The following is a 15,767-nucleotide window of genomic DNA, read 5'->3' on the forward strand; positions in this document are numbered from 1 at the left end:
TTATTCTAACAATATTTCAGTCATCTAGAATGATGCGTGTCATAATATAGAATGAGGGGAGACCAGTTGGGAGGTCCTGATCTGCAGGAGGCTGCAGTGAAGTCCTGGTAACACTGATAGGGTCAGTAGTCATGTTTCTTTAATAATTCTTACCATTAGTGCTCTGTACTGTTTTTATAAAGTCTTACCTCAGATCATGAGAGATCCAGGCACTGTGAGAAGACCTAAACACATCTACCCAAGCTGTCCTCTGGTGGGGATGTTCTAGGGCTCTCCTGGAGTTCACTATGCGTAATGCACAAACGGAAAGGACACACTGGCATAAAGTCAATGTCAGGATTACCTTGCATTTTATTTCATCTCAAGTAATGCATTGACACCACTTGGCATTTGTTGCTTGCACATGAGTAAGTTAGAGTATTTACAGAACGTGGGGAGGTATCTCGGGGTTCATCTGGTTTAATTGTGTCCTTAAAACGCCCTGTGCGTCAAAGTAACGGAAACATACACATTTCTGAGAACACCACGGGGCATCTGCTTCACAAGAAAGCTAAGCTTAACGTATGAGGAACATGCTGCAGCTTCCACGGCTTTCACAAGTACGGTCCTCCTTCTCAGTGTTCTCTGCAGCTGGCACACTGATGCTCTTGTATAATCCTTGCGCACCAGTAATATCCAGACACTTTACAGGTGTGGATGGACAATAATTAAACCCCAAGAATACAACCAGATGCAACTGCAAATGGATCAGAAACTAAGTCAGGCATCCATCAGAGGACCCTGCTGCAACCTTTAAAAGTTTGGCAAGCTTTGGTTCCCTTCATTCAGATCTTTAAACTACAAGCAGAATAAGGTGTTTCAATGTGTTGCTTTAGCAAATTAGTTACCTGATAAGGTAAGTGGTAACGTGCACATTAAGTCTCTGCATTTATCTTTCTCTCTCTAAATGAGCACAGAGTGAAATGTTTGACTTATCAGCCCTTCCAGGCTTCTAGTAAATCTAGACTAGCAGCCAGTAATCCACCCTACATACTTGCAAGTACAGCAATGCATTAGCTATACATATAGGCTCTTTGTAATGTGCATGGGATGTTGTCCAATGCCTGTGTGCCTAACCAACCTTGGTACAAGAGGAGCTAATTGTGCAGCAGCTACAAAGCAAGGAGGTCAGGCAACATTAATGGAGACACTGGTAAACAGTCAATACATGTTACCCCTTAAGGAAAGAGGCTCCACTGTATTCATGTCCCATGACCAGGTAACCTGAGAGTAATAGACTGTAAACTGGCACAGACTGACGTCCATAACACTATGGAATGATATTATATTCCCACATATGGTACTGTTCATACATGGAATGATATTTTGTTGCCACATATGGTACTCTTCACTAACACTGTTGCAATGTTTCAATACAATGCTTCAAGCAACAATGTTTTTTTCTGTATAAAAAAGGATTCTAGAACAATGCTTGAAAAGTGGTCTTGTCACCATAGCAACCAATGGAATAGTCTTGCGCAATGGACATTTCTGCTATTTCAGACATAGGGACAATACTCAAATTTGCCTCTAAACCACTGTTTATAGATGAGAGCAAAAAATAGCGCCATGATGTTGCTTTATATTAGAGATAATTTGAAATCATGTGGTTCTGGCTCTAAGAAAACTTTTTTCTTTAGCTTAAAGTGTTTTCTACAACATAATATACAAAATACAAAACCAGAGGAAATACAAGTGTAGAACTTTAAAGAGACTCTACAGCACCACAGTGAGCCCCCTTTGCACTTTCATATGCACTGTTCAAAGTTAAGAAATAATTTAAAAAAAGGTTACTTACCTTATGGAGAAGGTGCAGCTTCCCACCGCCTTTCGAGGTCCAAGGATTCTTCCAGTTGATTGCTTTCTCATCGCAGTGGCATTGAAATTAATGGGAGTTCTTTCCTAATATGTGCTCTCAGTGGAGCCAGTGCTGGAGCTGACTTGTGCTAAGTATATCATGTGCAAGGAGATGTGTTCAGCTGAACATATCTCCAGCACAGAATATAGCTGGAGAGGTCAATTAGGCAAATGTATAGTGGACGATGCTGCATAATTCCCCCATGCATTTGCAAGGGAGCACCATATATATTTAAAGGAACATCTTTGCTATCATATGCAATAAAGCATATACAGCTTGATGGCTGGAGTTTCCTTTAAGTTGTAAACTGTGTTTCAATATTCAGCGACCAGCGACTTAATGTGTGTGTATTTCTGTCACATAAAAGAGCTTAGAATTCACCATACTTTTTTGAAGACCTTATCCTTTCTATTCTGTTGCTGGTGTTCTATTAATTTGATCCCTGTAGGTTCAGTCAGTAGTTAAGCCATTATTCAGATTTTCCTTAGTTGCCTTGGTTTCTCCCTTCACTCCTTGAATATATGATGCTCAAAATATAATTTGTATTATTTATCAATCTACTTATCCCCTCTACATACTAACACCAATGTTTTCTTTACAGTTTATTTAGTCTCCTAGCATGCATGGTAAGTGCTGATCCAGGAAGAGCAAGGCCTAGACTGTTTAGTAAAATTTCAGTTCAACAAAATCATGTACAATTCCATATACTGGTGCTCCCACCACAAATTATTAGTGTTCGTATTTAGATTAAACAAATTAAGTTTAATTAAGGCTCTACCACATCCAATTCAGGGACTAAACTAAGAGATCCTAGGAATTCAAAAGCAGAATTTATATGCCAGATGTCAAGCGGAGACATCAACATGCAGGAAGGTGAGCAGCGTCCCCACAATACATTAAAAAATGTAACAAAAATTCTCTGCCTCTACCCCACATGGAGAAGTGTATTGTAGTACATTTTGCTCACTGCCTTTAGTATTTTAGCCATTTATTATGTAACAAATACTGTTTATATACAATATCCAACAATAAATATAAGGGCAGTAGTAAAATAAAATAAATCCTCTTTGTATTTTCTGAACTACTCCATAGATTCATTAAGCTCCAAGAGAGCACTGTAGCCTTAGGGAAATGTTCAGGTTGTCAAGAAGTGAGGTTATAGGGTATTGGCTAGAGGCTGTTGCTATGCAGATGAGCAAAACGCTTGGATAGGTCAGGATCAGTGTGTGTGTGTGCAGCAATCACAGGTTGTAAACTTGAAATATATCTCTGCTGTCATGCTTGGTTTTCTTAGAGTGTATATTCATGGACAGGGCTGAACATATCCCAGGTGCCAGTTAGCCATGACTCCTATAACATAAATTATTAGATTAGAATGGTGTATTTCAAGACTACAAATTGTCAACATGAGCTGATAAAGGTCAAAACTAGCAATTTGAATAATACAAGCTAAAGGGCTAAATCCAGGCCTTGGTGTGTGGACAAAAAAGCAATACCAATGTATGGAGCTGGCATATGGACAAACCATATCAGTATTTTCAGTATTACACAATATACTGTTGCTTTATCTAAATTTGTTTATTTAGCAATTTCTGTTGTGTCATTGGAAACAGAAGAATTATTATGTGCAGTCATTTATTTGTGCTAGGTTGGAGACCTGAAGATCCAGGTCCCGGACATCGGAGAAAAAGCATCAAGTAGAGAGGCAAGCTTAAAAATGTATACTTTATAGTGTAATAAATAATGTTCAATGCTTTTTTTCCACCAGTGGCCTCCAAAAAATAATTTTGCTCAAGCCTAGAATCTGTCAGATTCCTACAAAGGGTGAAATACTACTATGACAGTAGGCCAAACCCCAAAACATCCCTCCTGTACATTACAAAAGGATTCTGGCTGGCAAGGGACGTAGGACATATACTGATTTGAATGCTTTTGGAATGAAGGTTGTGTTTTTTTGTGCTGTTACTTGTAGTTCTATGTATACATCATACGCCAGTGTATAAATGTATTGATGACATTGGGCAGCCTTTACACCAATTCTGGATCATATATCATGTTCTAATGTGTATCTTAATAATGCAAGGACATGAATAAGGTATTCTGGTAAAACCACTCTCGTCAGTGGATCCCCAGCAAATCCAACCATCTATCGCATGTCAGGGGTCTTCATCTACTCTCGAGGTGGTGAGGCCTTTTTAAGGGTTCTTCACTAATTGGACCCGATGCAAGCTTAATTGGCTTGATAGAGTGTTTATATACCTGAAAACTTTTCCAGGGTACACAGCTGATTGTCTAGCTACCCTGAAGACCTAGCTTTCTACCTCCCCCTATCCCTGTACTTACTTGTCCCATGCTGCCTGATTTCTCATTTGACCTTATCGCCATCTCAGACCCAGCAACTTTTGTTGCCTTCTGTTACTTCTGCTTGGACATTAATGACTCTTGCTTCTGACCTTGTCTACATCTGTGACCCTGCTATGAGGGGACATGTGTTTTCATCTTGTACTTTGAACTGGCATACTGCTATGTTGGGGTTTCTGCTTCTGGCATCGACTCTGACCCTGCCTCTGACCTAAACCTCCCGATCTCTTGTTTACCTCATCGGTGTCTACTTGTATTTCTGTAGTTGGCTCTGATGTCGTTGACCTTCTGCCAGGGGACATTGTAGGGTTTCTCTGCAAAAGGGTTTTCATCTGACTCTGGTACTGGTACATTAAACATATTCTGAATTGAGCTCATAAGCCAGGTCACTGTATTTCTCACTAAATATAAATTGGAATATAAACATGGAGCAAAGCATCACCACTCTTCAAGTTTTATTATGTTAGTTTTCAGGCCATTGTCTGAAGTACCAATCCATCCCTGCTTATTAGAAATCTATCTTTCATAGATATGCTACATATAATCATTTTGTATCATACCTAGTGATCTAGGGTAATGTCTGGATAATTAGCAGCGTGACTGATGGATGCTATTGCCTGGAATCTGACAAGGATGGATCACAAAAATACAAGATACTGAAGTGTTTTTATCTGTAATACATCTCTTGCGATTAACCTTGACACACTGTTTAGCAAGGGCTTGCTATTTTATGGGGTTTTTTTCACTAACTAGGACCATGAAAACACACAACACCAGCACTATTGTTTCATTGGTGGATGCTGTCACATGTTATTTCTATGTGTGAAATGTTGATTTTCAATGAAACTATTGCAGCAAAGATGATACATAGTAATCCATTGAGATTAAGTGGACATTTATTGAAGCTATGTAATGTTCAACATGGAGGTTTATTGACAGATGCAGTTGATTCTGTCATAAGATATATATACAAATCCATCTGTCTTTCAGTCTATCTATATTTGTTTCTTCTGCGTGTCTGCTTCTTCTTCAGTCTATCCATCTCACTAATGCAATGTTGTCTTGTTTCCTGCCATACTTCATATTTAACATTCAATTCTATTGGATTGAATTAGATGTGCAAAAGGATTCCCCTACTTGTTTGTGCACAGCTAGATAAAACATGACATTTTAACATTTGCCATCATGGAACCTTTAAAATATACTATCAATATTAAATGAATGTTACTAAATGTTCTTTCATGTGAAGGAACATTTTTTCCAAAACTTTAAGCCAAAAAAATATATTGTTAAGTCACATGGGTTCTTATTTTTTGGTGTTGGAATTAGGTAGGAATTGTAAGTAGGGTTGAATCCACCATAAGAATGTTTGCTTACTTGTACCTTCAAAACTAATGACATTGTGTCTCAGTAAGGTTTCCATTTATGATTTTGGATTACTGTGTGTTACTGCAAAAAAAGAATGTTGCCTTTCATTTTCAACATTTAAGTTTGATCAATAAAGCATTTCAGTGCAGATTCAAGTTTAGGTCCCAAATCATTGTTAGAATGCTTTTTCAATATTTTTTATTCACGAGTCAAATATGCTATATGTTTCAATTATAGAGTATATATTCATAGCTCTTCATACACTTATTTCTTAGGTGTAGTTACATGTGCTCAGCTGTATTTAACACCTTTATAACTAAATGCAGTATTAAAAACATAATTCTTCAAACTGTTCTCAACATTTTTCAAAAATAATTGTTTATTAATCATGAATAATTTTGCTGGATGTGCTTGTCATGTAACACATAAGCAGATACTGATAAGCTGTTTCCATAGAAACTGAGAACACTACTTAAACATTTTTTTTCCATTTTTTATGATCAAACCTTCCAAGCAAATAATAAAATGACAGATCTGCTCAGGTTTTTTGCTTAACATACTACAGAGTGCAGTTAATGTTTTGTTTAAGTGTATCCCCCCTAGGCATGTAAATTGAGTGTCGGGCTGGTTTAGTGCCACCCACTTTTATAATAGAGTCAAAATTTTCTCTTTATTTCCCACCCATTTATGTGCTATTGCCAATTACCTTTATGAGACTTGTCCATTTGAATTCATACAAATTGCAAATTTACAGAATCTGTGATTGTGATGAAGCCATGAAAATGAGGCCAGATCCCCACAAGTCAGATGAAAATAAAGCAAAACCTCTGAATTTTCATCCAAATTACGTGGCCCACATTCCCCCACATTCACTCACACACTCACTCACTCTCTCCCATGCTATCTAAATGTTTCCCTACCATCTTTGCACTGCACTTCCAGTTCTGCTGACCTTCAGCATCTTCTTATTCTATCTTTTATCTTCTATCTGCTATCTTCATTTGCATCTCTGCAGACAAAACCCAGCGGGAACTTCCACCAAAATGATAACGCTTAGGGTGACATTCTCTCCCCAACCTTCCAATCACAGGAGTGGATGTCACTGAAATTGCCGTCATTTTGCCCTAACTTGAATTTAAGGCAATATGGTGGGACTTTCGGTGATGCCCACTCCACCAATTGGAGGAGCGTGAGAGCGCGACAGAGCGAATGAGAGTCTGAGAGTTAATATGGGAACCATGCAACAAATTTTGTTCTCGAATTAAAAATGCCCTCAAATTTTCTACTGAACCAAATGGACAGGGAACAAAATTTGTTGCCAGAAAACGAATGGGCCAAAAACGAACTGAAAAATTTGTTCAAATAGTCTTTGGCTCATTTGCACATGTCTAGTCCTTATGCCTAGCATCTTTTGTAGTAGACCTGAGGTCTAGGGAGTTTGGTATACGAACATTTTTTATTTGTGTGGCTGAAATTAATGGAAACAAAAAAAAATATCTCACGTGACAGGGGGGCCCATAAACACAACTCCAAGATGACCACTGCCTTGCTAAACAAGCTAATGGTAAAGGTGATGGACTGGCCAAGCATGTTTCCAGATCTAAACCCTATTGAGCATCTGTGGGGCATCCCCAAACAGAAGGTGGGTGAGCGCAAGGTCTCTAACATACACCAGCTCCGTGATGTGATCATGGAGGAGTGGAAGAGGACTCCAGTGGCAAACTGTGAAGCTCTGGTGAACTCCATGCCCAAGAGGGTTAAGGCAGTGCTAGAACATAATGGTGGCCACACAAAATATTGACACTTTGGGCCCAATTTAGACATTTCCACTTAGGGGTGTACTCACTTTTGTTGCCAAGGTTTAGACATTAATGGCTGTGTGTTGAGTTATTTTGAGGGGACAGCAAATGTACACTGTTATACAGGCTGTACATCACTACTTTACATTGTAGCAGAGTGTAATTTCTTCAGTTTTGTCACATGAAAAGATATAATAAAATAGTTACAAAACTGTGAGGGGTTTACTCACTTTCGTGAGATAGTGTAAGTGTATGGTGTTAGAGAGTTTTTGTGTATGTGAGCATATGGTGTTCGTGTGAATGTATGTTACTATATGCAGTTAGAGAGTGTATTTTGTGGTGTTAATTGTATTATGTGGTGTTAGAATGTGTGTGAGTGTTTTGTGTTAGAGCATCCATCTGTCAGTGGAAGTGTATGCTGTTAGAGTGTGTGTTACCCTATGGTTTTACCATGACTGTGTGCAAACATATTGTGTTTAAATGTGTGTGTGTTTTTATGGTGTTAGCATGAACATGTGTATTAGTATTTGGTGTTAACATACACTCAAGGGCCACTTTATTAAGTACACCTCCCTAGTACTGGGTTGGACCTCCTTTTGCCTTCAGAACTGCCTTCATTCTTTGTGGCATACTTTCTACAAGGTGCTGGAAACAATCCTCAGAGATTTTGGTCCATATGGACATGATGGCATCGTGTAGTTGCTGCAGCTTTGTCGTGATTTATTGGATTGAGATCTAGTGACTGTGGAGGCCATTGGAGTACAGTGAACTCATTGTCATGTTAAAGAAATCAATTTGAGATGATGTGACCTTTGTGACACGGTTCATTATCCTGCAAGAAGTAGCCGTCTGAAGATGGGTACACTGTAGTCATAAAGGGATGGACATGGTCAACAACAATACTCAGATAGGCTGTGGCATTTAAACGATGCTCAATTGGCATTAAGAGGCCCAAAGTGTGCCAAGAAAATGTCCCCCACATCATTACACCACCATCACCAGCCTAAACCGTTGATACAAGGCAGAACGGATCCATGCTTTCATGTTGTTTACGCCAAAGTCTGACCCTGCCATCTGAGTGTAGCAGTTGGAATCAAGACTCATCTTCCAGTTCTTCCAGTCTTCCATTTTCCAATTTTTCCTGTTATTAGCTAACAGGAGTGGCACCCAGTGTGGTCTTCTGCTGCTGTAGTCCATCTGCTTCAAGGTCCGACGTGCTGAGCGCTCAGAGAGAGGTATGCACTCTGCATACCTTGGTTGTAACGAGTGGTTATTAGAGTTACTGTTGCCTTTCTGTCATCTCGAACCAGTCAGCCCATTCTCATCTGACCTTTGACATCAACAAAGCATTTTTGTCCACACAACTGCCGCTCACTGGATATTTTCTTTTTTTTGGACCATTCTCTATAAACCCTAGAGACGGTTGTGCGTGAAAGTCCCAATAGATCAGCAGGTTCTGAAATACTCAGACCAGCCCGTTGGCATCAGCAACCATGCCACTTTCAAAGTCACTTAAATCTCCTTTCTTTCCCATTCTGATGCCATGTGATTGGCTGATTAGCTATTGGTGTTGACAAGCAATTGAACAGGTGTACCTAATAAAGTTGCCAGTGAGTGTATGTGTAACAGCATGAATGTGTGTTAGTATATGGTATTAGTATGTGTGTGTGTTAGAATGTGAGGTGTGAGAATTTAAGGAGTATGCATTAGTGTGTGTCAGCATAGGGTGTATAAGCCTGGAGGCAGCTATATTTCCATTGAGAACAATGTTACCTACTTGTAAAACAACCTCCCAGCAAAAGTGGTGGAGGCTAATTTAAATGTGCATGGGACAGTCATATGGCTATCCTGAATCTAAGATGAGACTGAGGACGGATTAATGTCAGCATACCTGACAAATAAGAGTTTTGCAAGAATAGTAAAAACAAAATCACAAATCAAGAAGAGTAATATGATCTCATTTAATGGCTAGGAAAATCAGGGACATGACTGATGTACTGGAATACTAATAAGGCATATTTCAGATGTTGATACATTCGCTGTGATGTTTTCAAGGCAACAGAGCTGGTTGCTGACATGGTGGGAAGAAACTGATGTGGGAATAGCAAGATGATGTTGAGGTAAATTATGTATGTACAGATTAAGGGTGAGATGTATCACTAATGTCACTGATGACGCAGAAAATCTCTTAAGGGATGTCACTGGCAAAGGAAAGATATCACTAGGAATATCTCTCAACTAGCAACCTAGCAACCACTTGGCTCCCCTCATTCTCCTCCACAAGGCCTCTACATCCATCCCGGTGCCGGCATTTCATGCTGAGCACCGGAATATGACCTCATAGTAGTAGATAGTGAGTAGGGGGAGGGAGAGGGGGTAGAAAGTGATAAGGGAGGCAGAGGGGGTAGAAAGTGATAAGGGAAGGAGAGGGGGGTAGATAGTGAGAAAGGGGGGAGAGGGGTTAGAAACTGACAAGGGAGGAAGAGGGGTATATAGTGAGGAAGAGGGTAGTAAGAATATTGAAATAAGTAAAGAGTGTGAATTAATGTGTGGATGCATTGAGTGAATGAGGGAGAGCATGAGTTAATATGTGAATGTATTGTCTGAATGAGGGACAGCATGAGTTGTCTGAATGAGGGAGAGCATGAGTTAATATGTGGATGAGTTGTCTGAATGAGGGAGAGCATAAGTTAATATGTGGATGAGTTGTCTGAATGAGGGAGAGCATGAGTTGCCTGAATGAGGGAGAGCATGAGTTAATATGTGGATGAGTTGTCTGAATGAGGGAGAGCATGAGTTGTCTGAATGAGGGAGAGCATGAGTTAATATGTGGATGAGTTGTCTGAATGAGGGAGAGCATGAGTTAATATGTGGATGAGTTATCTGAATGAGGGAGAGCATGAGTTGTCTGAATGAGGGAGAGCATGAGTTAATATGTGGATGAGTTGTCTGAATGAGGGAGAGCATGAGTTGTCTGAATGAGGGAGAGCATGAGTTAATATGTGGATGAGTTATCTGAATGAGGGAGAGCATGAGTTGTCTGAATGAGGGAGAGCATGATTTGTCTGAATGAGGGAGAGCATGAGTTAATGTGTGAATGAATTGTCTGAATGAGGGAGAGCATGAGTTAATATGTGGATGAATTGTCTGAATGAGGGAGAGCATGAGTTCTCTGAATGAGGGACAGCATGAGTTAATGTGTGGATGAATTGTCTGAATGAAAGTGTGAATTAGTGATTGACTGTAAAAGTGTTTGTGTGTATCATAGATGTATAATTGTGGAAGGGCAAAGATGGCACTAGCAGGGGTTTTGAGCCTTGGGGACCAAGATGACACAGGCGGGACTGTTTGGGGACAAAGATGGCGCAGGCCGGACTGTTTGGGGACAAAGTTGACTTGTGCTGGGTTATTTGGGGACAAAGATGGCAAATCTTATGTGTGTAATCTGGGTGCTGGTCAGGTTCTATGTGGGCAGTGTGGACGCCAGGGCTGGCTTTTGGGTGTGCAACCTGTGATCTATGCCTGTAACTTAGGGGGTTTTAAATATACCTTTAATGCTGTGTTTTTATGTGAATTCCAATTGAACTATACCTGCAAAGCTGGGTTTTTGTGTTATTCTGTAGATCCATATTTGCTATGCTATGCTTCCATACATTATTTATGTATACCTGCAAATACAGGGTTAATATGTCTTATTCAGTTGATTAATACCTGCAATGCTGTTTCCATGTATTTATTTGATCTATACCTGCAATGCTACATTTCATATATTATTATTGTATACCTGCAAATACAGGATTTGTATGTCTGATTCTGTTTATTTGATATATACCTTCAGTGCTGAGATCACAAGTGAATTTCAGTTGATCTATACATGCAAAGCTGGGTTTGTGTGTTAATGTGTTGATCTATACCTGCTATCGGCAGCAGGGTCTAATATTTATATATATATGGGCAGCAGGGGCTAATAAATGGGTTTTAGATATTTGGACAGGGGTGCAATTTCAGTGCTTGCCATAGGCGCTATTTTCAGTAGATATGCCTCTGAAAGCACCACAAGGTGAGGGATGCTCATCAGCACCAGGTGACAATGCCCCAGTGCCTCTTTGTGTTTCCCTTTGCTTCCTGAAGTGGATGTGGCAACAGCCTGGGGTATCATCTCTGTTGCTTGTTATGGCTCTGTCAGACACAGACAGAGTTGATTGCTGAACACTCAGCATTGTACTATGAAAGTTCACAGCAACAAATCCATAAACATCTTTTCATGCAAGATAAGAATTACACATGAAAATGTTTTGTACCAGGTTTACATCACAAATCTAAGCCATAAATCTAGTACATGTTCCCAATAATCGCTTGTTCAGTTCCAAAGTTCTTTAAAGTTTCCCACGTCTTAAAATTACACACTTAAATACTGTTATCCATCACATTGGATGCCATATTAATAATTTCTTCATCCATTGTTAAAAATATTGCTTCATGTTGCAGAGTAACAAAAAAAGGTAAAGCTACACACAATAAAGAAAGTACTCATTGTAATTGGATCACTCTGCTAATTCTAAATAGCACGGCAGATTTGTGCTGCCACCTAGAGGACAAAATACATTCTAAGAATTTACACTATCTCACAAAAGTAAGTGCACGCCTCACATTTTTTTAAATATTTTATTATATCTTTTCATGTGACAAAACTGAAGAAATGACTCTGCTACAATGTAAACTAGTGAGTGTACAGCCTGTATAACAGTGTACATTTGCTGTCCCCTTAAAGTAACTCAACACACAGCCATTAATGTCTAACACCTTGGCAACAAAAGTGAGTACACCCCTAAGTGGAAATGTCCAAATTGGGCCCAAAGTTTCAATATTTTGTGTGGCCACCATTATTTACCAGTACTGCCTTAACCCTCTTCGGCATGGAGTTCACCAGAGCTTCACAGGTTGCCACTGGAGTCCTCTTCCACTCCTCCATGACTACATCACGGAGCTGGTGGATGTTAGACCTTGTGCTACCCCACCTTCCATTTGAGGATGCCCCACAGATGCTCAATAGGGTTTAGGCCTGGAGACATGCTTGGCCAGTCCATCACCTTTACCCTCAGCTTCTTTAGCAAGGCAGTGGTTGTCTCCGAAGGGAGGGGATCATTCTCTGCTTCAGTACATGTTGGCATTCATGGTTCCCTCAATGAACTGTAGCTCCCCAATGCCGGCAGCACTCATGCAGGCCCAGACCTTGACATTCCGACCAACATGCTTGACTGTAGGCAAGACACACTTGTCTTTGTACTCCTCACCTGGTTGCCACCACACACGCTTGACACCATCTAAACCAAATAAGTTTATCTTGGTCTCATTGGACCATAGGACATGGTTTAAGTAATCCATGTCCTTAGTCTGTTTGTCTTCAGCAAACTTTTTGCGGGCTTTCTTGTGCAACATCTTTAGAAGAAGCTTCCTTCTGGGACGACAGCCATGCAGACCAATTTGATGCGGCATGCGGCGTATGGTCTGAGCACTGACAGGATGACTCCCCACCCCTTCAACCTCTCCAGCAATGCTGGCAGCACTCATACGTCTATTTCCCAAAGACAACATCTGGATATGACACTGAGCACATGCACTCAACTTCTTTGGTCAACCATGGCGAGCCCTATTTTAAGTGGAACCTGTCCTGTGAAACCGTTGTATGGTCTTGCCCATCGTGCTGCAGTTTCAGGGTCTTGGCTATCTTCTTATAGTCTACGCCATCTTTTTGTAGAGCAACAATTCTTTTTTTCGGATCCTCAGAGAGTTCCTTGCCATGAGGTGCCATTTTGAACTTCCAGTGATCAGTATAAGAGAGTGTGAGAGCGATCACACCAAATTTAACACACCTGCTCCCCATTCATACCTGAGACCTTGTAACACTAACGAGTCACATGACACTGGGGAGGGGAAATGGCTAATTGGGCCAAATTTGGACATTTCCACTTAGGAGTGTACTCACTTTTGTTGCCAAGGTGTTAGACATTAATGGCTGTGTGTTGAGTTATTTTGAGGGGACAGCAAATTTACACTGTTATACAAGCTATACACTCAGTACTTTACATTTCTTTAGTGTTGTCACATGAAAAGATATATAATAAAATATTTACAAAAATGTGAGGGGTGTACTCACTTTTGTGAGATACTGTACATCCTCTTATCAACTTGTTATAGGCAACTAGCACAAACTGGGTTTTCCATGTATTAAAGTATTGAAAAAAATAACTAGGACTTGTTGCACCAACCGTATTTAATTACAGAAAAATACTCTGTCCACAATGGCACTTTACTCCATATCTGGTGGGTCTTCCCCAAAATCAACCTAGTTTGGGTTGACCTTTATACAACCTTAAATTCTGTAATGGGTAATAATCGGAACTGTCAAGCTCATGTGGAGTAGTTACTTACAACCTCTGTTTTGCATGCTAATGAGTTCATTAATAATGTACCTTTTCCTACTACTGTGGCAATGTGGCCGTGCCGGACCATATTATACTTAACATATTGATGTAAACTTCACTGTCTGAATCATGCTCACTTGTTATTTATATGATACTAAGTAAAGAATATCCTCATTGCCATACTTATGATTACTGCATTTGTGCTTATTTGTTACAAACTGCCTACAATTTGATTCTTTATATTCTTAATTCCCCTGCAACAATAAAACTTAAAGTCATTTAATGAAATTCCTGCACACACTAATTCAATTTAAAACCAGACTGGTTCAATGTGAGCTATCACACAACATTCTATTTATTGCCAGTAGATTATATTGTGCTTTTACAAGAATACACTTACAATATTCAAAGTTAACAAACCCATGGACCCTGGTACTGGTGCACCTGAAAAGCATCTAATCATGGTGCATATTTGGAATAATTAGTTCTACATATTTTAATATACAGTATAACATACTGTTGCCATCACAGTTTAAGCATAACTAAATTCAATTGCTTGAGGAGCCAGTCACGTGCACGTTGCTAATGCTGCATCTCTCTGCTTCACACTGTTTACGAGGCAGATATAGGCAAGGAAGACAGCTAGGGCGAGTACACAATTTTTATTTTGCTTTTCAAATATATTTGGTAATGGCTTGATCAAGTGATCAGAAGACTTTGTACGGATGCCTGTTTTTTTACACCTAAGAATGGGAGTGGGGGGAGGATTATCTGCAGATACGTAGATTTAGGATACAAATTCCTAAACATTAATAGGCTAGAAACAAAGGCAATGGTGGTGCGACCCACCATAAGTGAGTGGAGTGTAAAATAAGGACTCACCCTTATAGGGTTAAAAGAATATTCCTTGGAGTTCATACTACTCCAATCTATTTTGCCTAGTGTGGTATAAGAATCACACACACCCATCTATAGCTGGAATGTGGATATCTGCAATGGATAAAAGCCTTCATAGAGCAGTACAGCAACGATATTTAGCAGCACAAACAGAAAAAGGTGACCAAAATGGGCTCTCACCTTGCCTGGAGCCCGTGGATATACCGACATGAGGAAGCCCACGGGAGAAACGCGTATCAATGATTGCTTTTACCTATTGCTTTTACTTTTATAAATAGGCTAAAATACATTTTTTTAAAATGTGTGCATGATCCAATTTGATCTCTGCCTCATCCAGTGGGGAGGGATAATATAATGGCAATCCAGTGAACAAGTTGTTAAAATAATCTTCCCCATGGTATTTACATAAGATTAATTCTTAATAGATATATAGTGTTTATTTTTATCTGCAAACATCATTAAATAGGATTATTTAGGGTTTATATTAATAAAACCAGGTTAGAGATTTCTAATACCCTAGGTCAGGGGTGTCCAAGTTTTTTCTGCAGTGGGCCACTTCATCAGAATTGTATACGTGCGAGGGCCGCACTCATTTTTCACTGAGAGAAAATATGGCCTTTAATAAAATATGCAGATTAAAATAAAGTAAATGACACAAAACCTTTACTTTTCCTCTCACTGATTTCTGGGATTTCTGGGCCTACAAATTCAGGATTCTGGATAAGTAAAAATAAAATAGTTAATAATGAAATAAATAATAGTTAAAATAATGAAAATTCGGGACCAAAAACGAAAATTCAGGGTTCACTTTGCCGAAACTGAAAGTGACCCCCCCACACACATTTTAATAAAAGTAAGTTACACACCAAAATTGTACAAAAAAATTATATATTATGATTGTTAACAGCAATCTCAGGCATACCCAGATTCCAGCATGTACTGGTTGGCTGGGCATTGTATTTTTTGTCCAATTTTAGTGTGTAACCACACTTTTATTAAAAGTAACACACCACAATTGGA

This window comes from Sceloporus occidentalis, unplaced genomic scaffold (assembly GCF_023333645.1).
Source record: "Sceloporus occidentalis isolate IW3139 unplaced genomic scaffold, rSceOcc1.0.p SCAF_31, whole genome shotgun sequence".
NCBI lineage: Eukaryota > Metazoa > Chordata > Lepidosauria > Squamata > Phrynosomatidae > Sceloporus > Sceloporus occidentalis.